The 23324-nt window shown below is 40.2% G+C and overlaps 1 long non-coding RNA gene across 1 annotated transcript in view; it reads left to right on the top strand.

Moving 5' to 3' along the window:
* The first annotated feature begins 9065 nt into the window (after positions 1-9065).
* LOC135362629 (uncharacterized) overlaps positions 9066-23324 on the top strand; it is a 46435-nt gene continuing 32176 nt past the window's right edge. Inside the window, exons 1-2 of the long non-coding RNA XR_010407532.1 lie at positions 9066-9128; positions 18656-18815. This is a non-coding gene — a long non-coding RNA (uncharacterized LOC135362629). The remainder of the gene's footprint in view (positions 9129-18655; positions 18816-23324) is intronic.

Genomic DNA, 23324 nt, shown 5'->3' with positions numbered 1-23324 from the left:
AATGGTATAATGCAGTGGCTCTCGAGACTCCCCACAGCCAAAACCTACCTTTATTGACAATTTTCTGTTTAGAAATTATTATCATGAACTGAGATTCTTAGATAATGCAATCTACCTAATTCATAATTTTTTTAAAAAACTATGTAATTCTCTGTTGTATAATGGAAAATGTAGAAAAGGAAATGGATTTACAGTAAAATGATGTATAGAAAGGCGCTACAGTAGAGAAAATAAGGTCGTCAGATGTTTGCACCAGTTCTGATGAATAAGTTTAGATTTTAGAGAAACAAGACATTATTCAACCAAATGCAGTAAACCCCACCAGTAATGCAATCAGTGAAGCCCAATAGATTTAATTACATTAAACCCAGTGGTACATTATTTAAAGGTCAATGAAATGATTAAGGCAAACTGGAAGCAGTGAGCCTTCTGAGATTGTTGGCTGTGTGGGCCGGAACGATCTCCTCCCAACTGTAGTTTGGCGCCTCCTGGTGGCGGTGTTCCTACTCCGGCTCAAAACTGATGGGAAGAATTCCAGATCCTGTTCTCTGAATTCTTTGAACTGGGTTGCAACGTCACTGGTTCCCTTATTAATTAATGAGCGAAACAACATCTTTGCCGTGTATTCATTTTCTTTTTCTATGAGAGTCATGATTTCATCTCCTAAAAAAATAACCACTTAGTCCTATCATCCCCTCAAAAACAACCGTGTTGTTTTGAACCATCGCTGAAAAACCCGGTGGGTGGAAAGAGGCTGAGAGTCTGGAATGGAGAAGGGAGAATGTGCATGAACTCATGGCATAAGGACGCGTCAGGAACCCCAGACACCAGCAATGACTGCTGCAAACACACGAAAGCAGGATGGGACCCTCTACCCCTGGACAGAACCCGAGGTCCAGTCCTCTGACCCCAGCTGGGACCAGCCTGTAATCCTTGTGAACCTCAGAGATAGACCACACCTCCAGTGTTGAGCGCCGGCATATCCAGGAGCTTTCTTCTGTGGCCAGATGTCTCAAGGAAGAAGGTTCCGAGAGAAAACAAAGGAAACAATGGAATGAGGAGACTGAGTTAAGCTTCAATAAACAAGTTTTAAAATAATTTTCGAAGTCACCCTGCGTGATTGAGATTGATTTTTTCCTATCACTGAATGGAAATAGGACCTCAAAAGATTGAATTTAGTTATAATGAAATAAAGCTACATTTTTACAACTCCAGGATGTAACTATAAATTTTAACTACATCATGCAAAAATCGGATCATGGCATACATATTCTATCTTAATTTGTTTTTTTTCCCCTTAGTCTGGACAAATTTCATGCATATATATATACACATATATCTAGACTTCTAAATTGCTGCATGATATTCCACTGTGTGCATGTCCTGTAATTAAAATAATGCTGGGTAGGGGCACCTGGGTGGCTCAGTCGTTAAGCGTCTGCTTTCGGCTCAGGTCACGATCCCAAGGTCCTGGGATCAAGCCCTGCATCGGGCTCCCTGCTCAGCGGGAAGCCTGCTTCTCCCTCTCCCACTCTCCCTGCTTGTGTTCCCTCTCTCGCTGTGTCTCTCTCTGTCAGATGAATAAATAAAGTCTTTAAAAAAAATAAAACAATGCTGGGTAAACATTGAAGTTTTTATAATTTTTCCTGTCAGAAAAAAATGCTGAGATAAGAATCATGTATGTTTGTGCACTTGTCTAATTACTTCCCTAAGATAAATTTCTAGAAGTGAAATTGCTGATACAACTGAATATTTGTGTTCAATTTTTGATCCTACTTCCTGGGTGTCCTTAGAAGATTTCCAGTTATTAATCCATTTCCTTATGCCTTCATCAATATTGGTACTGAGCAATCTTTTGATTCTTAGCCAAACTGGTATGTCTTTATTTCTCTTTTATTTTAATTTTGATTTCTTTGGGGGTTTTTTTGGTGAGATTGAGAGTTTTTTCATAAGTTTATTATTTTTCTTTGCATACCATTTTTCTATTTTTTGTTATTGGTCATTTTAATTTGGAAGTTATTTATCTGTTATAATGGCCCTTTGTTTTTCTTATATATGGTGAATGTTTTTCCTAGCTTTGAATACAGTATGTTTGGCTACATAAAAGTTTATGTATTTTATGACATAACATAATTTTATTTTATGACAAAATAAATTTTATGACAAAATTAGAAATGCTTTGTCCTCTTCCATTTTATAAATGTATTTGACTATCTTTTATTCCATTTATTTTTGTGCTTCTCTTTTTTTTAGTGGTTAAGTATTCAATCTCACTGCAATTTATTTTAAGTGTATGGTAAGAAGTGGAGATATACCTTGTTTTTTTGAAGAAGAGCGCCAATTTTTCTAACATCAATTATGGAATTGTTCGTATATGTACATATATATCTGTTATAAATGTATATGCATTTGGGAAAGAGAAAGGATAAGAAAGAAAACATAGACTGTTGATCTTAACTTTCAGTTTAACAATTTATGTTTAATAATTTAATATTAATTTTAATAATTTAATGTTTATTTCAATTATTACAATGGTAAATGTTTTAAAATATGACATGAAAATTTACCCATACTATTTCTTTGTGTCAATATTCTTGTAGGTATTCTTACACATTTATTCTATTTACAATTTAGAATTAATGTGTCAGATCAAAAAAAAACCTTGAAAAATGTGAGTTTCTTGTGAGATACACATCTGTACTTTCTTTCTAATAAAGTTTGTGATTGATATATTTAATGTATCATAACTTATGCTCTTCTTTAGGTATCAAGTTCAGATAGTTTTTTCAGAGTCTCTCATTATGATTGTTATTTTGGCCAAACAAAGTACTTATGGCTTCAGTTGACATTGTTGAACATTTTTTTATTCACTTGATAAAATAGAATTTTTTGTTTGTTTAAATTGAGACTTTTCAAAATGTTAGTATTTCTAAGCCTGTCGTTTTCTTCTTTGTGTTTTCATCTTCCAATTCTCTATTATTTTGTTTTGGGTGTATAGTTTATCCACAGCAAAAAGCTTGGTTTTGCTTTGCTATTTATTCCATGGAGTCTTGTATTGTAGGGTTACTAAATTTGTTCTCTTTTCTCTTCCTCTCTTTTTTTTAAAAGATTTTATTTATTTATTTGACAGAGAGAGAGAGAGAGAGAGAGAGAGAGAGAGAAGGAACACAAGAAGGGGGAGCGGGAGAGGGAGAAGCAGGCTTCCCGCGGAGCAGGGAGCCCGATGGGGGGCTCGATCCGAGGCCCCTGGGACCATGACCTGAGCTGAAGGCAGCCCCAGCCAGGCGCCCCTCTTTTATCTCTTTTTTATGCTTTTGTGTATCCTTATTTCCTTTGTCCTAATTTTCCATCTTGAAATTATCTTTCAGTTTCTTCCAAGTTATACATTTAAAAATGTTTTCGGGGGCATGCTGGCGTCTGCCACGCGTGCACCACCTGGCTCCTTGCAGAGTCTCCATCCTGGGCCACTGAGCCGCAGAGCTGAAATTTACAAAAAAGAATGTTCGGAAAAATAGGAGTGTTTGCTCCTGGAGAGATGAATTGGTGGAAGTAAGTGAAATGAAACCAATGGGATAGGGTTCGAAACCAGGTGAGAAACTTGTGATAATCCCAACCTGGTTGTAAGTCGGAGAGGTTGCTACTGTATCAACATCACAATATACATCGCTCTGGTATTGCCTTAAAAAATAAATTTAATTAAATTAAGTTAAAAAAATGTTTTCCCCAAATATTTTAACCTCTATCAATAAAAAGAATGTCCATGTGTATTTCTCTTTTTCAAGTTCAGAAATTTACCAGTTTTACTTCCTTCCCACCCTTTCCTCCAAAAACTCTTCATATATCTTTAAAAATCTGCATACTTATTTTCAGACCTTTTTTTTCATAATGTAATTTCTCTTTGAAACATCTTTACTAACATATACCAGTAAGTCCTTAGATTGCTCTGCTCATTATTTTGCTTGTTAGGATTTTTTATACCATATCTTCCTCTTTCTTTACCTCTTTATGCTGACTCATTTTCCTTTTGGCCTCCATGCGTGGTTTGTTGTTGTTGTTTTTTTTCTTCTAGAAAGCATACTTTGTGACTGCTTGTATGTGGGGAAACATGCTTCAGTTTTCCTCTCACATGAACATTTTTTGGCCCAGTATAGCTCTTGGGTAATAATCCTTTTCTTAAGAAATTTTTAACATTGCTCAATTGTCTTTCGCGTTGAATGTTGCAGGAGTGATGAATGGTACCAGTCTGGAGCATTATCAGAGTGTAGCATTTCATCTTGGAATTCAGAAATCACAAGTCTCTATCTTGGTATCTTTCCCCTAACTGTCTCTTGCATGTGCGAGAAGACCAAATATTTTCTAATGGAGGCAAAATTGGATACGTTTCCATTAGATTGAGCATATTGATTATGTTTTAACACCTGTTGTTATTTTGCTGTTTTCTGTTTTTCCTGTCAACAACTGAGACAGACCTCTTTTTTTTTTATTCTTATGTTAATCCCCATACATTACATCATTAGTTTTAGATGAAGTGTTCCATGATTCATTGTTTGTGCATAACACCCAGTGCTCCATGCAGAATGTGCCCTCCTCAATACCCACCACCAGGCTAACCCGTCCTCCCACCCCCCTCCCCTCTAGAACCCTGTTTGTTTTTCAAAGTCCATCGTCTCTCGTGGTTCGTCTACCCCTCCGATTTCCCCCGCTTCATTCTTCCCCTCCCGCTACCTTCTTCTTCTTTTTTTTTTTTTTCTTAACATATATTGCATTGTTTGTTTCAGAGGTACAGATCTGAGATTCAACAGTCTTGCACAATTCACAGAGCTTACCAGAGCACATACCCTCCCCAGTGTCTGTCACCCAGTCACCCCATCCCTCCCACCCCACCCCCCGCTCCAGCAACCCTCAGTTTGTTTCCTACAATTAAGAATTCCTCATATCAGTGAGATCATATGATACATGTCTTTCTCTGTTTGACTTATTTCACTCAACATAATACCCTCCAGTTCCATCCACGTTGTTGCAAATGGCAAGATGAGACAGACCTCTTGAGATCTACTTTGATGGTGCATTTGTCATCTTTTCCTTGGAGGATCTCTGAATTTCTACTTCCTGTATTTTGAGGCTATTTAATAGGAGTACTTCCGTTTAAAATTATTTTCCTCGTGAATTAAATATTCTACCACAATGGAGTGGTCCTTGTTACCTCTAATAATGCTTTTTTTTTTTTTTAAGATTTTATTTATTTATTTGACAGAGACAGAGACAGCGAGAGCAGGAACACAAGCAGGGGGAGTGGGAGAGAGAGAAGCAGGCTTCCTGCTGAGCCGGGAGCCCAATGTGGGACTCGATCCCAGGACCCTGGGATCATGCCTGAGCCGAAGGCAGTCGCTTAACCAACTGAGCCACCCAGGCGCCCTAATAATGCTTTTTAACTGAAATGCTTTAATATTTGATATCAATATAATTGAATGCTGTTTAACTTTTCTCAGTGAGTCCTTGTGATGTAAACCTCAATCAGCTCAGAGAACATTTTTTCTATTACTTTTTTATTTTTCATTTGCTCTCTAGTCTCCTTCTGGAAGACCTAATTTTGAAGATGTAGGATCATCTTCATCTATCATTCATATTACTGACCATTCCTCTTATCATTTATTTCAATGTCTCTTTTTCTCCGAATTCTGGAATAAAGCTCTATGGGAGCAGTGATTGGTTTACCTCTTGTTGTATTGCCAGTGTCTGGATGTGAGTGAGAACAGAGGACAGAAGAGGTACTTAGGTAAAATTTATTAAATAGGCGAGTGAATTCTTGGAGTGCTGTTCTAACTTACCAGCAGTCCAGTGTTCCTTCTACTACTTTTGGCTTCTATCATTTATTTTTAAATTACATAAATCATCTTTTTTTTCCATAAGAACTCATTTTTGTTTTCGGACTGCAACTTTTCCCATAGCACCCTACATAAGTTTTATGCATCCCTATAGTCTATTAAATTGCACTGAAAATACACACTGTGATTTTAAAAAAAAAAAGTTTTCCTGTGTTTGCTAACTCTGTTTTACTAAGAGGAGGAGCTCAGTACTAAGCTAGTGATCCTCTCTATGGCAAGGTACTTTTGATCTCTCTCTTTTTTAGTTTTTAAATTTATTTTATCAGTGAAGAGTCAGCTTGATCAGTATTGGAGCTCATCTGAGCCTTTTAGCAACTACATATATCACTTTTTGGTGTCCCCAGTATGGCTCAACCTGACCCGTTACTGACTGGAGGAGTCTGTGAACAAGCTTTTTTCTGGGTATGGTTAATGGATGGAGATTCTAGAATTCATGCAGTGTCGATTTACAATCAGGAATTATTAAACATTAACTTCACTGCTACTCTGAAGACCCATGAATCTCATTATTGATGAAGGATAGGGTTAAGGGGGAAAAGGAGTCAACATTTAAAGCTTTAGGGGCAGACACATTGCCACTCCTCAAAGACAGAGCACCTGGCGGAGAGGTGCCAGTGGGACTCACCAAGGCAGCCGAGTTCTGACTCTGACTTGCATTTCTAATTCCTCACTGAGAGGTTCTGCCCACACTCCCCACTCTGGTTGCAGACCCCAGCTGGGGTGGAGACTCCTCTGTTTAGGTTGAGGGGAAGAGGGCCATCTACTGGTGGTCTGCAACCGGGAGCTACAACTTCCATGCCAAACATCTGGGACAGAGCTCCAGGTGTGACACCTGATTGAATACTCAACTGAGTGTGTTTTCTTCTCAGAAATTTGCCCATCCAGGGGTGCCTGGGTGGCTCCATCGGTTAAAGCATCTGACTTTGACTCGGGTCATCATCTCAGGGTCCTGGGATCGAGCCCCGCATGTTCCTGCTCAATGGGGAGTCTGCTTCTCCCTCTCATTCTGCCCCTCCCCCTCCTCCTGCTCCCTCTCTCTCTCAAATGAATAAATAAAACCTTAAAAAAAAAAGAAATTTGTCCATCTGTCAGAGTTAAGTTTAGTAAGGGGGGGTCTACGGTTGTTGACTTGAAATCTAAGGGTGCTTCAGATAGCCCCAGTAGAAGAGGGGGAAATCTAGGCTGTAATTAAAAAGAGCTTCTGGGATCCCCACATAACACAGCAGTGTGTGTGTGTGTGTGTGTGTGTTGGGGGGGCTAATTTTGACCAGAGGGGCAGGGAGACGTAGTCAAAAATTATTAATTTATGGAAATTAATATGGGCAGTTTTAACATCAAGCGTGTGAAGGGTTACTATAAATGGGATTGGGACCAGCTTCTTTCACTCACTCATTTAAAGCTAGAACAGGCTGTAGAGTATGGGGCTACCAAGCAGAGGAGGTCTTGGCTTTGGAGATGAGGTCTCAAAATTTATCCTCTGAAGGCGAAATGAAAATGAGCCTTCTGTTCTATCTATAGAAACACTCAAGAAAAAAGCAGAATACATCTGCTGGTGAACGATTTCAAAGCTTTCAGCAAAAGACCAAGGTATGTCTCATGTTTAATCCAGAAAACCAAGCATGAATGTATAACTGGTATATAATTGAAGTAAACAGTAATTTTCTCAGTTGTAATGTATTGGAAGGGTGGTAGTCTGTGTGGAGTCTAGAAACCTAGAGCCAAAGAGTGAGTCATTTATCTCCAGCCCAGTTTGGAGAAGGGGCTATGCAGACTGGAATGAGCCGTGGAGTCCTTAGATAGGGTTATCTCCCCGGGGAGACGCCGGGGGGGTGGGCGTTCACATACTCCTTTGTTCTGGTGCAGTGCTCACTGAGAAACCTTTCTTTTTCAACCTCCAGTTTTAATTTGTATATATTCTTTTATATGAGACATTTATTATCTTCATCATAAAGTTATATTTCTACACGAAGCATTTTAAAAAATAGAAACACTTCAAAAAAAAAAATCACTCCATTTCACTTAACCTAACCACCACTTTCGGCATGTCTTCTCTTCCAGTCTTTTCTAGGAATATGTATTACGAGAATAGCATGCGAACAATTGTGTTTTCTGTTTTTCATTTAACACCCTATCAGAAGCATGTCCCATACAACTAAACCCTATACCTAATCATCACTTTTAAAATCTCTGCGCAAGTACCACAAGGCTTGCCTATAGTTGCGACACGAAAGAATTCAATACAGAATTTCTGGGCGACCACGTGAAAAGTTTCACAACAGATGGTGTTCGTGCCAGCAGGGGTCTCATCTGTGCGTGGGGCTGCAAGACCCTCTAAACAGGTGCAGTGGTGCCTTTTCGTGAGTGTAGGAACCGGGCACCCAACTTGCCTTTCTCCAGACTCACACAGGGATTTTCTGCTTGCCTGTTCATCTAGTTCCAGTGATGAATTTGGACCACGGGCCAGTCTTTTGGTTCGGGACCAAGGCCTAAGACCGTGCTTTCAGATTTCTGCTCTCACACATATCTTGGACCTAGGCTTTCGGAATATCGAACCCTCAACACGGCCCAATGCCCAGCATCCTTGCTGGTGACGAAGAAAAACTCAGATGAAAGCATTGGAAAAATAAAAGTATTTTTCCCCAGAGTTCTTAAAGTTACTCCAGACTTCAAGAGAGCTGGGCTCCTCAAATAACTTAGGTTAAAGTCAGCTTGTTCGTGGCAGAAAAACATGTTTCTTCACAAGACGGTTATCTGTACACGAAGGTTCACATATATGCGTAGGCATCAGTCTTGTAGAAGTCAAGGGTAAGCTTGTTTTGGTTAGAGGATAACCTAAAGGAAAGAGCTCAGGCTTTATTTATTTGGGGGAACAGTGCTAGGCAGAGTGTTCTTGCCATTGAAAAAAAAAAACATTATTAGAATGCAGCGTTTTGCCCCTTCTGACTGAAGTTTGTGATCTGCTTAGTATTGCTAGCAGCAGGGACACATGTCAGTCTTTGCTTTCTCATTTGTCTTGGAGAGAAACTGGGTGGAAACATGTAAGGATGCAACAGGAGGGCAGAGAAGGGGCACATAAACCACACTGGCTGTATCCTTCATCCACAGTGCACCGCCTGACGGGCGACCACAAAATCTCAGCGGTGCAGAGCAATAAGCCTGGATCCCAGTGCCTGGGAGTCTGCTGACAGTGAGCTGCTCACAGCTGGACTGGGTCAGGTCGGCTCCGTGGAGAAGTTCTGCTCGGTGAGATTCTTTCTTTTCTTTCCTGAGAGAGAGAGAGAGAAATAATGAGCGGGGGGGGAGAGGGAGAAGCAGGCTCCCTGCTTAGCTAGGAGCCTGACATGGGGCGCGATCCCAGGACCCTGGGACCATGACCTGAGCCAAAGGCAGGCGCTCAATGACTGAGCCACCCAGGCGCCCCTCCCCGGTGAGTTTCTTATGTTCCTCTGGGGCCGGCTCATGTGTTCTCCTCATGGTGATGTCAGAAGTTTGCTTAAAGGGACTTGGAATTGGCACATTATCATTGGTGCTTCTGTGCTATGGGCCAAAGCAAGGCACAAGGCCAACCTCACAGTTAAAGTGTGGGTAAGTGTACTTGGCTCATGCTAAGGCTTGGCAAAGATGTAAATACGGGGCGTGGTGAAGAATTGTGGCCACTAATGCAAGCTGTCACACTGGGCATAAAGGAGGACTTCCTCTGAAAGGGGCGGATGAACTGATCCTTGGAGGATGGAAGAAGAGTAAGCTTAGGGGTTTGGAATGACATGCCAACAGAAAGAAGGGAGGGTAGGAAGGCAAGGATATGCAGAGCAGCATGGTGTGTTTGGGGAAAAATAGAAGGAAGTAACTGAGGAATGGGGGAAGGGGACTGAAGATGAAGGTCTACAGATAGCATGAGGCCAGCCCATGAAGGACCTTGTGTACAAAGCGAAGGAGATTTGATAATTTGGAGCCATGGGAAGGCATTTTAGAGGCTCAGATTTGCCTTTGATAAGGGTCATTCTGGGAGAAGTATGTCGGAAATATTGGCATGATCCGGAAAAGGGTCGGGGAGATCAGGGGAGAGTAGAGAGGCTATTGAAGGGGATGTCGTAAGATCTTGAATTAAAGCAGTGGAGGTGGGAATGAAGAGGGGCAAGAGGTTGAATCCACAAAATTTGACGATCTAGTTGTTGGAGCTACGAAAAGAAGTCTTGCTCCTCAAAGGGAGACAGACTAGTAGTGTCAAGTTCACAGGAAGAGCTCGTTTTCTGATTTGGGTGGGGGTGGGGGCAGGATAGAGGTTTAGCTCGGTTTGGAGTGTGTTGCTCTTTGGTCTCTATGGTTTGTTCCAGGGGAGATGACCCATCTAGAGTTCAGGGTCTCGGGGTCAAGGTCTGGGACTTGACTCTAAATTTGGATGAGGTTACCCAGGGAAAGGGATTTAAACCCAAATAACTGAAGTACCCAATAGTTGAGTACTGAAGTCAGATCTTGGATGCAAGGAGTGAGCTAAAGAATAAGGAGAAGAATCATCTGCCTGCCAGGTAGGAGGAAACCCAGAAACGTTGTGTTCTGAAAGACCAAGGAGGAAAGGTGATCAGCAGGGGCCAAAGCCATAAAGATGCTAAGTGAGATTTTAATAAAAAAGGGAACGAGTAGGTTAAAGGTGACATCAATGAGGCTAATTTTAGGTGAATGATGGTTTGAGTGGCTTAGCCAAGGCCACACAGTACTTAAGTGGATCATCTGAGATTTAGGCCAGGGTTCTGCTCCAAGTCTGTTTTCCTCTGGTACCTCTCAGCTACTGATCGATTTCTAAAGATAAATTAATGTATTGATTTCTTAACCACCAGAGTCTTTGAGGGAGGGGGGAGAGTAAAGATGCATAAATGAATGGTGTATCAAAAAGTATCTGGTAAGTTTGTTAAGTTGCAGCTCTTGGATATCCTGATAGCCCTTGGTTGAACAGATACACTTGGGCTCCTGGATATGCAAAACTGAGGATTCCTTTCAGCCTGGAGCCCTGGTGACTTCAGCAGTCTGCGAGATGCTCCAGGACATGGCCACTCTGTAATTTCCTCACGGCCACAAGGACATGAAAGGACTCTGGGGTTTTTTCTTTTTATTCCATACAACTGGAGGTTTTTTGACCCTACACGGTCAGGGAAGGGAAGGATACATAATGTTGGTCCTTAGCTTTTCCACTCTCTCTTTGCCTAAGTTCTTCCTTTTTCCATGTGGGTGATAAATCCTGTAAGTAATAAAATGTCAGATCATCGTAACCTAAAGATTCATGAAAAATCCTCTCCTTTTCCTTCCAGTTAAGATACTGACACACAAAAATAAACGATCTGTCCAACATTGTGGTTTCACGTATTTTTCCAGGCGAAATAGGCAAGGAAAAGAATGTAAAGAATCTTAACGGGTATGCATTCTTGGGAGGTGAAGCAAGACTTAATGATTTCCAGTTTATAGGGGCTGTGCAGGCTCAAAGATGGATTTGAGCTCTCACCCCCCCTTCCCCCAGGTCCTCCCCTGCACCTTTATCTTGTTGTCTTATTTTTCACAGTTTTCCATTCAATTTCTTAGATTATTGGAATGTTGTATTGCTGAAAATGATTTGAAGCTGATATTCTAGTATTTTCCTAATTATGTAATCTATTATAGTGAAATAATTACTTACATTTTCTTTTTCAAGAGGAATCTTTTTTTCCTTTTTACTGACTTATTGCATTGGTTGAAAGTTCCAGAATAAATTTAAGTTAGGGTAGCAACAATGCACATGTTTTATTCTTATTTAGGTATGCCCTCATTGTTTCGCTGTTATGTGTTACAGCTGTTGGAGATAGGTGCGTCAGCATCCTTCTATACTTGTTTAGGGCTTTTTTCATCTGTCTTTTTGTTACTTTTTTCCCCTAGAAATAGATACTGAATATCATTGAATGCTTTTTGACACATTTTTTTAAAGGTATAATTATTGACATGATATATCAAATTACTGTATTTAAATTGAACCATTCTTATACTCCTGGAATAATTCTCACTTGTCTCACTAAGTTTTCATTTTTTTTAAAAGAGTTTTATATATTTATTTGAGAGAGAGAGAGCATGGGTGCACTTGTGAGAGAGAGAGAGAGAGTGCATGAGAGCACACTAGCGGGGTGGGGGTGTGGGAAGGGCAGAGGGGGAGGGAGAAGCAGGTTTCCCACTGAGCGCATGACCTGAGCTGAAATCAAGAGTCAGACTCTTAACCAACTGAGCCACCCAGGTGCCCCGTAAGTTTTCATTTTTGTAATAGCATTATGTTAACAGTGGAATAACACAGTAGATAAGAGAAGTGTTTTGGAGGCCGACTGCCTGAATTTAAGTCCCAGTTCCCCTATTTACTAGTTGTGTAACCTTACACACATTTCTTAATTCCCCGTGCCTCCGTTTCCTTATCTCTATGGTGGGGATATGAGCCCCTACCATATAGGGCTGTTATCAGGATAAATAGATTATGCCAGTGAAGTATTTGTATGATGCCTAGAATGCCTGGGGAGGGGTGGGTGGTGACAGCTAAGAGGAGTGGAATTTCTTTTTGGGGTAATGAAAATGTTCCAAAGTTAATTGTGATGGACACACACCTCTGTGAATATACAAAAAGCCACTGAATAATACACTTTATTTTTTAAAAAGATTTATTTATTTTTAGAGAGACAGAGAGAGAACGCATGGGGGGAGGAGCAGAGGGAGAGACAATCCTGAGTAGACTCCCCACTGAGCGCAGAGACCAATGCAGGGCTCATTCCCACGACCCTGAGCTCATGACCTGAGTTAAAATCAAGAGTTGGATGCTTAGCTGACTGAGCCACCCAGGTGCCCCCCAAAATATACTTTAAATGGCTGAGTTGTATTGTATGTTGACACCCAGCTTATGTTCGCTAACAATATTACTACTGATAACAATACTGAGTGTTGCAAGTTAGAGCTTGGGTTCTCTAACAGGGCTGCCTTCCCCAGCTCGACCCCTCCCACTGTGCCACCTCAGGCAGCTCACTGAACCTTTTATGTGTCTTAGGTTCCCTGGGTAAAATGAAAATAATAATGGTATTTACCCCTTGGGTTGTTACAAAGAATATCTTAGTACACTTAAAGCACTAAGAGCAGTGTCTGTGAGTGAGTAAATTTGCAGTAAGGGTTAACTTTTATTTAAAATATTTATTAGTAAATATTTTACTTAGGATTTTAAAAATCTTTATTCTAAATTGTATTTGTTCATTGTTCTCCTGTATTTTTGTTGTTTTTTAAAAAATAATCTCTTATAATAGAGGAGATACTATGTTATTATTTACCCATTTAAGAAATTATAAGCAAGAAAAAAGAAATGATAAACCCACAATCCCATTGTTCTGAGATAGTCATTGCTATCATTTTGGCATAGTCCTTTTGCTTCTCGCTCATTCTCTCTCTGTCCTAGATAAATATGTGTACCTATGTGTTTCGTTATATATTATAAATTAAATATGTATATTACATGTACTAGCTCTATTAATGCATATAACACAAGCTGTATAAGGATAATTCATAAAATGTGATTATAATTTTTAAAATTAGTTTAAATACTTAAATATATCTTTAAGAGTTTTGTTCTAATCTATAATTCATTTCTTTATATGTAATTTATCTGAGGGTTATTTGGTTTGTGTGAATTGATCTAATGCACCTCCTTGCATTGCACGTGCAGGAAAGCTGAAACCTGCAGCTTCCACAGGTCTGAGTAAATAGCATTTCTGATGTGATTTAGATTTTGTGACTTGAACGTAATTATGTGAGACTTGACTTTGCCAGTAAGTTGAATGGGGAGAAAGGTGGGGTATATGACATCCATTTCAGTGATAGAGAAATTAGCAAAGGCAGTATGTTTTCAGATCCAGCGACCATAGAAACGACTCAGCAGTTTGGACCACCAATTTGGAGTCATTCCTGGAAATATAGCCGATAGCCTATTTTTTTCCAGTCCTCTTAGTGATTCTGTAAGCAATTTAGTACTGTGCAATAAATTCCTTTCTGCTTAAACTAGCTGGAGAAGATACTGGGTTTTTGCAACTGAATGTGATAGATGCATAATGGTTCTAAACTTTATTTTTCCCAAATATAATTCATTAATTAATCCATTCTCTTCCCGCTGATTTGAAATGTAACCTTTATCATATGCCAAATACTCATATATATTTTAGTCTTTTTTTCCCCCTAGTCTCCCTTCTTTATTGATCTGTGGCTATAGTAGGATTCTGGGAGGCTAAGGGCAGCGGGCAAGTCACATGTGTCTCTGCCCCACATTGTTCTTTTTATTTAATTGAATTTTTTCTATTCTACTGCCAATGCCACACTTTTTTGATTACTGCTCTAGGGTAATCTTTAATATGTGTTTGGATAAGTGCCCCTATTAATCCAACATTTTATAAACCTCATGGACTTTTCTTTCAGATGAATGTTTTTGTCAAGTTCTAAATATATCTTCACCGAATTTTAATTGAATTCAGGAGATAACTTACATCTTATGATATTAAATAGTCCCATCTCAAAACACATCTCTCCACTTAGTCCTAATTTCCAGCTTTTTGTTGCTGCTGCTGCTTAAATAGATCTTACAGATTTATTTTCATGACCGTTCCCAGGTATTTTCTATTGCTTATGATTGAGAGTGACACAATCTGCGTCTTTTAACCAGCTTTATCTGGAATATATTGATTTGTACATGTTTATTTTTAACTACCTCCCTGAACTCTTTCATAAATTCTCATAATTTTCAGTTACTCATAAGCTATCAGTCTTATCTGTAAAATGATGGTGTTTCCTTCTTCCTAATATTTACACCACATTTATTGTGTCAAGTTATAATTAATACAGTATGGCGGATTAGGTATCCTTTTGAAGGCTCACCTTCCTTATAGGTTGGGCAGTTTTCTTGAGACTCAAGAGGTGGGTTCCATGTTCCATTCCCCCTAGACTGTGATGTGGCACACACTCACCCACCTTTCTGCCCTTCCTTCCAAGATTCCCGTGCTTAGCATGATCTTACTACCCCATATTTAGCCACAAATGATCTCATCATTTTCCCAATGGAAGATAACACAAATTTATATCAATAGGAGCACTTGTTCTCTGAGTCCAGAATCTTTTTCTGCCATCCATTCCTCCTGTATTTCTGTGGCGAAGCCATGATGTGCAAAAGCTATTTCTGACTATGCCAGCCATTAGAATATAAAAGAGAGTTTGTAAAGATTTGAAAGCATGGAAATATTCAGAGTTAATAAAAGAGGAGAAAAACAGGACCTTGTTGTTGCATAAATGAATCCCTAGGAACTTGCTGGAGAACAACTTGGCAATATACTTCAAGATCTTTACAATGCACATATGCTATGTTAATTAAAATTCTTTGGTTGCAAGTAACAAGAAACAACTTGAGTTGACTTATAAGAAACTCCATCCCCCCCCCCCCCCCCCGTTTTTAAGACTACGGAATTATCACAGGCAGTTCAAAGGCAGAGATGCTGTTGGACCTTAAAACAGGGTAAGAACCAGGCTACACAAGGTTTTAGGGACCTCTTGAGTCTCATGTCTCCCCGCTCTGTGCTTCTCTTCCTCTAATCTGCACTTGCTTGGTATTCATGCTTGGCTTACTGTGTTTGGTTCTCAGAGGTACTGTGCCTGGCTTCTGACACCCGCTATGCACTCCTCCAAATTCTGTGTCCTTGACCTTGAACATGCCTCTTTGCCCGTGGTGTTTAAGTTTCCTTCTATGGCCACTTGGTCTTCTGAGCTCTTAATGTCAGTCAGACTTGAGTCTGTCCTCTGGAGTCCACTCAACATTTACATTTTGCCATTCTGTCTGTTGACTTCTTGGGTCTGACCTTGGTCTCAAGCTTTGTTCCAACTGACTTAGTAGTAAGCTATATCTGACATTGTATCACTAGATAAAGTACCTGAGCTACTACTTCAACATGGAGATAAGTGATTTTTGTAACTTTTTTTCCAATTACACATTGGCTCTCAAATTACTGGCCTTCTCTATAATTAGGGGAAGTCTGTAAGTGTGAGAACAGAGATTTTGTACCAGTTTTGGTGTGGGCTCTACTTGAAAGAGAAATAGGACTTGTTCAGGCATCATTCTGGTTTGGGGCTGCCAGTCTCTGCCCTAAGATAGTAAGGACACAAGCCAGCTGACTCTCTCATTTCATCTTTCTTGGCTTCTGATAATGAAGTGACTCAGCTTGGGAGTTTATAAAACAATGAGTCATCCAAACTATAAAATGAAGTGTAGTACTTTTTTGAAATAATCTTAGTCATCATGGACTACTCCATTCCCCTTTCTCTCCATATGCTTATCTATGATATGTCTCTATCTTTAGTTACCAGTTCTTACTATTAGGTTATTGCTTAAACCCTGAACGTGGAGCGATCACTACTACCCTGGTCTTCTCTGGACACCATGTCACATGGGATAGATCATGTTAGTTACCTCTTGATTTTAGATGAGACAAAATAATTTCACAAGCCAAAGTTTGTAACGGATCAACAGTCCAAAGTTTAGTTTTTAAGGTAATTCCTGCTGTGACTACATAGTTTCACCAACTTTTTGTTATTACTTTGATGCTTCTTGGATTCTTTTTACTATTTTAAAATGTAAGGATGCTGGAATTCTGTCTGTGCTGTAATATTAATGGTTCTGGGGAAAAACAGCCATTTAAAAAATTCCTGAAGTTATAGTGGGAGGGGGCTTGGAGACTTTTTTGGCTTTAGGCAGGGAAAAGAATATCTTTCAAGTTGGTTGTTTCCTGAGAGACTTGCCCCCATTAATCAGAAAGCCTTTCTTTTATGGTTGCTTTCTATTTACAAATATTTAATAGGTTCTTGGCAGCAGGAGGCAAGGTTAAGAGCTGTGTACTTTTATCCCTTTCTAGGATAATGCTTCTGTTTTTCTAAAAATGGAAAAATTCATTAATTAATGTTCAACTTATTTGTGGTTTTAATCATCATATCATTGCGTGGGCTGATGTCTTAAATGTTAACATGTATGAGGAAAAATATTTCTAAGAAACAAGACAGGATACTTAATACAATGATAATCTATTTTTATGTATGCTAGAAGCCACTGGATATAAGAATTTAAAGTCATTAAAACTGTTCTCATTCATTCTTGATAGGTTTTCCAAAGGACTATTAGTAGTTACCCTTATTTGTTCATGAAAAGGCCATTTAGAGAAATAAACCATTCCTCTCTAAAAATTGACTCTGATTAACAGGCTTTCTTCTTTTTTCAACGAAACAAGTGAAGTTTTATAATGCTGATTAGTTTGGTTAGTAGTTAACTTGCCATCTGTGGTTAACAGATTATTTTGTATGGAAAATTAATTGCTTTATTCTTTCAACTAGCATTCTTTTCCATAGCCTGAAAATTAAAAAAAAATTTTCTTTTTTTGTTTTTCAGTGAACTATCCAGCACACATTCTCTCCTGATCTTCTCATATGTGTGTCAGTTGCTGTTTCTTATCCAAATGTGGAATTCATTTAACTAAACGCTGCCAGGGCCTTTTTCTGTGGGATTCCCCCCTCCCTCCCATTTCTGGAGACTTCAATTCCTTCTGAATGTCCCTGTCTGGGAAAGATTATCTTGGCAAAGGAGGGGGACATTGGGAAATAAGAGAGGGCAGCTCTTTGTTGCCAAGCAGAAGTAGCGCCTCACTGACTTCAGAGAAATGTGAGTGGGGCTGGTGGGAAGCTCAGAGAGTCCCGCAGTTTTTAAGAAGTGTAAGTGATCTCATTCTTTTTCCTTAAATGACTTCAATCCCATGAAGCCAGAGGGATGCCTGAGAGCTTGACATTCAAGCTCTTTTTATAGAGCCACGGATGCACAGATAGGAGGTCCAACAATAGCAATGTGTGATTTGGGAGCACTAAAGTGATACTACTGAGCACTCAAAAATGAGTCGCTTGATGGATTTGTCCAGTTTACAGGACCTTGTTACTATTGCACATTACATGGTTGTCCTAACCAGCAGAGTGGTCTTCAGATAGTATGCACTGGGGACAACCCAGTTGTTAAAAAATTAAAATACTTCCGGGTGCCTTGGTGGCTCAGTCGGTTAAGCGTCTGCCTTCGGCTCGGGTCATGATCCGAGAGTCCTGGGATCAAGCCCCACATCGGGCTCCCTGCTCTGCGGGAAGCCTGCTTCTCCCTCTCCCACTCCCCCTGCTTGTGTTCCCTCTCTCGTTGTGTCTCTCTCTGTCAAATAAATAAATTTTAAAAAATTAAATAAATAAATAATAAAAAATTAAAAGACTTCAAGGATCCTCTGGATCTTCCCCAGATCCACCAACTAAAGTGTTATTCACTTAGCAAGAAGGGTGGGGGAGGCTTCCTTGGATGGTGACCTTTCTAATCTATCAGTGCCTGGGCTGTATCAGTTGGTAAATATTTTAACGATCACTCCGAATAACCAATTTTCTTTCTAATTTTTCATTCTGCCAACACATTCATTCTTTTTTATTTATTCATTTACTCAACAACTACTTACTGCTGTCCTGCTAAATGCAAGGCATTGTTGTAGATGTCAGAGAAACACTAGTGAATATGACGGACAAAGTCCCTGATCTGGTGGCATTTACATTTCAGTAGAGAGAACAAACAATCACCATGAACACAAAGATGCAGACGAGATCGTTTAGTGATGATGGGGGCCATGAAGGCAGCATAGCCTCATGAGACACAGGAGTCCCACCCCTATTTGTGGTTTCCCTTTCAGTTTCATTTACCATGTCAACCGCGGCTGGGAAGCAGATGCACACCTCCTTCTGACGCATCATCAGATGGTCAATAGCAGCCTAACTCTACGTCACAACACCTGTGTCATTCACCTCCCTTGATCTCCTCTCCTGGGCGTGTTCTCACGTCATCTAAGAAGGGTGAGTACAGCATAATAAGATATTTTGAGAGAGCAACCACATTCACGTAACTTTTATTACAAGCATATTGTTATAATTGTTCTATTTTATTATTAGCTATTGTTCATCTCTTCCTGTGCCTACTTTATAAATTCACCTTTATCATAGGTATGTTTGTGTAGGATAAAACAGTATTTGTAGGGTTCGGCACCATCCGCAGTTCAGCCATCCACTGGGGGTCTTGGAATGTATCCCCCACGGATAACGGGGGAGGGGCCGTTATAACCGCCAAGGAGGGGCTCCTTAGATGGAAGGGGTAGAGAAAGCCTTCCTGAGGGGGAGTATTAATTGGGACTCGACTAGGCAATTCTTCTGATGTCTGCTGGGCTCCATAGTGTGTCTAAGAGTTGGCAGGCTGCCAGCTGGGGTTCTACTCCATGTACATCCAGAATCCTGGCTTAGGCATTTCTATGGCAGTAGCAGAAGTGGAAGAAAGGGAAGAGATTTTTCCAGATTCTGCCACATTTGCTAACATCACAGACTAAAGGAATTTGTGTGGACAAACCCAGAGACAAATAGGGGAGGTACCACGATGTTAAATAGCAAGGGATGTGGATAAAGTCAGAGGTGAAAAAATGGGGTCATTAGTGTGGTCAGTCAACCATATATTCTTCTGTTAACTTTTCTCTTTTAGCCAAAATATTTATGTTTTTAAAAACTCACTGTTTTTCTCTCCATTTATACAGCAACCTGTTCTTATAGTTTTGGTTGCAGTCTCTTCCTATCTCCTTAAACTTCTTGGAGAATACTAATTAGAATATTTTTTTTCTTAGATTTTCTTAGTTCTGTGAAACATGGCTTTTTTTCTCAGGGGTCATTATTTTTTCATAATATGCTCCTCTTGGTCCCTTTCATCGGTGCCATGGTTTGTCTCAGATGTCTGCTGATGCTTAGATCTCCGTTCCCTTTTTGTGAAGGACCCGGTTGATTAACAGAAGGGATAGCTGTGAGCTTTTCCAATCAATCTTTCTTTCAGTTGGCCTCTCCCCTGGATGGGAGAGCTGACTGCAGGTTTGGTGTACTTGGCAGGCTTTAATTTAGAGAATAAAAGCAGGCAAATACCCAAAGGAGGATCATTTTACTCTAGGTATCAGTATCCACATGGGCAACCTTGACTCTATCCATATTTAGATGTGTCTATTTTAGAGAATCGCCTCTAGTTTTTGTTGGGGATTCAATGTTGGTGCCAGCCATCCTTCTGCATGGCCAGGAGCCTGGGAAAGGAGTGAATGGCCGAGGGGAGCAGCTGTTGCCTTGGCAGAAAGAGACTTCTATTTTTCTGTCCCTTTTTTTTTTTTTTAAGATTTTATTTATTTATTTGACAGAGAGATAGAGAGAGAGCACAAGTGGGCAGAGCGGCAGGCAGAGGGAGAGGGAGAAGCAGGCTCTCCGATGAGCAGGAAGCCCGATGCGGGGTTTGATCCCAGGACCCTGGGATCATGACCTGAGCCAAAGGCAGCTGCTTAACCAACTGAGCCACCACCCAGGCACCCCTGTCCCTTTGACTCTTTATACCTGCCTCTGCCTAGCCAGCTTCTCAAGGGGTTAGCTAAGGAGAAAGGCTTCTATCGCCACTGTATTTTTCTCTTGTTTCTTGTGCTCTGTTATCTGTCATCATAATGCCATCTGCTTTCCATCTTCCACAAATTTATCAAATCTGTTGTCTACTGAGGCCCTGGATAGTGAGACAAACGAATGTGTTTCCTCTCCCATCTTGAACAAGAAGCTCATCTAAACATTTACAACCTCACCATAAACCTTTCCCAAATTAAGATTACCAAACAGTAAATCCTCAAGTTAAGGAATACTGGTCAATTGATTTATATTAACATTGTCCATTTTCTATCACTTATAGTACCTTATGGTTCAATTTTTCCTTTGTAACAACAACAAAAAAGGATATTAATTTTAAAGATTTCTTTTCGAAAGGCAGAGACTCATAAAACCCACCACTCTTGGTTGCCTTTTGGTGCTAGCTATTCCGGGGGCAGATTGTCCAAAGCAGTTTCGCTTAATCTAACTTCAATTGAACAGTCTTTCCCTTAAAACTGTTCTATGGCTCTTAGAAACTTCTTTAATCTGTCTGGGGAAGACACATTTAGACATGAATAAGGATTGTTTTGAAATCTCTCTGCTAAAAAAAAAATTCTCAAGTAAAGTAGACCCTTTTGCCCTCACCCTCCAACCCCACCCCCCACCTGCCCCCAGCAAAGAAATTTCCTGGAGATGCACTGTTCTCAAGCCAAGGATTCTGCCCAAGAGATTCCGGGCTCACAATTACTTCAGGCAAATTGCCCACTGCGCACCCTGGTCAGCAGCCAGGGGTTATCCAATTAGCATAAACCTCTAGTTTAGTTACCCCCATCTTCGAGGTTTAAGACTTAGGGATGGTGACCAATTCTTTCATTCCTTTGCCTTGAGTTTTGGTGGGAGCCTTCTTTTTTTTTTTTTCTGGCTTGTGGAAATGAGAAGAAAATCCTGACTGCTTACAATGTCATTGTAAATAGTTCTAATCATGTTCGTAATCGTGTGCCTTTCTTTCCCCCGAACGCTGGGAACTTATCTCTGGCTGGAATTTCGTTTGACCATTGAGTCATGAAAGGCGTAGAATTATAATTCCTAGAACTTAAATGGAAAACATTTTGGCTTGTTTTGGAATTTATTAACTTCAATGAACCAGTACATACTAAGGGAAGAAAAGAACATCTATTAAACCAGTTAGTCCTTTGTATATGTACATTATAATTGTAACACTGCTGTGGATAATCTCACACCCTCAATATTTTCCAATATTTGAACTATTTCCAATTGAATTCTTTTATTTCAGTTGAGGGTTTTGGGTTTTTCTGTGTTATTGTTGTTGTTTTGTTTTTGGTTTATGATGCATATAAGGTAGAAACTCTGGGATGAGGCCAAATAGCTTACACCGTGGTCTCTGGTTGTATACACTAGTATGTAACCAATTGTATAAGCCTCAATGGGAGGCACAGATAAGCTTGCTTCTATAGGGACCAGCAAGGATCCAGGGGCACTGTATATAGCCTTGGACCTCCTTTTTAAATTTTCATAGGCCAGAACCCTTTGCCACTTACCCAGATCCCATCCTGAAAAAGGACAGAGGATGAGTGAATCCATCTGAGAGCCAGAGAATTTCATATGAAGTGATGGAGTTCCCAAAGGACTGTTTAAATAATGTTAGGGGACCAAGTTTACTGTGGTCAACTAAAAACATAGGTTTCCTCTCTACACAGCAGGTGGGAATACATGAAGAAGCAGTAAAAAAGCTTACATTTTCTCTGTGCTGTGGTGTGAATAAATCTGTGACTCTGATAGTATATGTATTTAATGACCTGTTTCTCCAGACAGAGCTACACATGTGTTTACATTTCTTATTTTTCCAATTACTAATTCAAACACCCACAAATTCTTCCTCTTGAGTTCTCTCCTCCTATATCCTCAATTGTCCAAGGAAGGACCTCAGTCAAAGGGGACCAGCTCTGCCTTAACATTCCAGAGGAGATAGGGAACTGGATGAGTCAGTCCATGAGACCTACTGTTGTCATTGTTGCTGTTGGACAATCTGTTTCTGCTTGTCCCCTGTTGCGGCGACGTCTTTGCTAGTCCAAACCCATCCCTGTGCTTTGGCAAGGGTTTAGACTGACAAACCTTTGCATGGGTCACTGGTCCAGAGGTGCTTTTCACTCTGCCCTCATGCTGTTATAGAACCAGCCTCCCCTAGCAAATTTCATACCCCTGTGTTGAGCTCTAGTACCATCCCACGCCTCCCCTTTCTTCTGGACAGTTTTTTTGGGGGGTGGGGGGGGCGCTTTGCTATTCTTTGTTAGCAGAACTTGCCTAGACCATCACAATCCATTCTGACCAGTTCTCCAAGTTTGAATCTCTGCATCAGGAGATGAGTTTCCTCTGGGAAACCATTGGCTTCCTGAAAATTAGTCTGTCCTGCCTTCAGGGTATATTAAGGTGTCTCTGGGAAAAGCAAACTCCATCTAGTGGCAAGAGGTTCTCCTTTGCCCTTCAGCCATGAAATGAATGATCTCATTCTCCATTTGTTTAACTAAGCCTAGCCCCTCAAGTCATATCTCCTATTTCTGCTATTTGAAATTCATCTCAAGAAAAGAGGCACATATACAATGATTTTTTTTAAAGATTTTATTTATTTATTTGAGAGAGAGAATGAGTTAGAGAGCATGAGAGGGAGGAGGGTCAGAGGGAGAAGCAGACTCCCCGCCGAGCAGGGAGCCCGATGTGGGACTTGATCCAGGGACTCCAGGATCATGACCTGAGCCGAAGGCAGTCACTTAACCAACTGAGCCACCCAGGCGCCCTACAGTGATTTTTTTTATAGTGCTATTTAAAATATGCAAATAATGCAAAAGGTATAACAATTCAAATACCGCCTACATGATGGTTTATTGAAATATTACTTATTTTCTTTTCGCTGCTGGAAAA

The sequence above is a fragment of the Mirounga angustirostris genome, unplaced genomic scaffold (genome assembly GCF_029215605.1).
Source record: "Mirounga angustirostris isolate CCGP_5_RB_7025 unplaced genomic scaffold, mMirAng1.0.hap1 SCAF_15, whole genome shotgun sequence".
NCBI classification, from domain to species: Eukaryota; Metazoa; Chordata; class Mammalia; order Carnivora; family Phocidae; genus Mirounga; species Mirounga angustirostris.
This window is presented reverse-complemented; position numbering and strand designations above follow the sequence as displayed.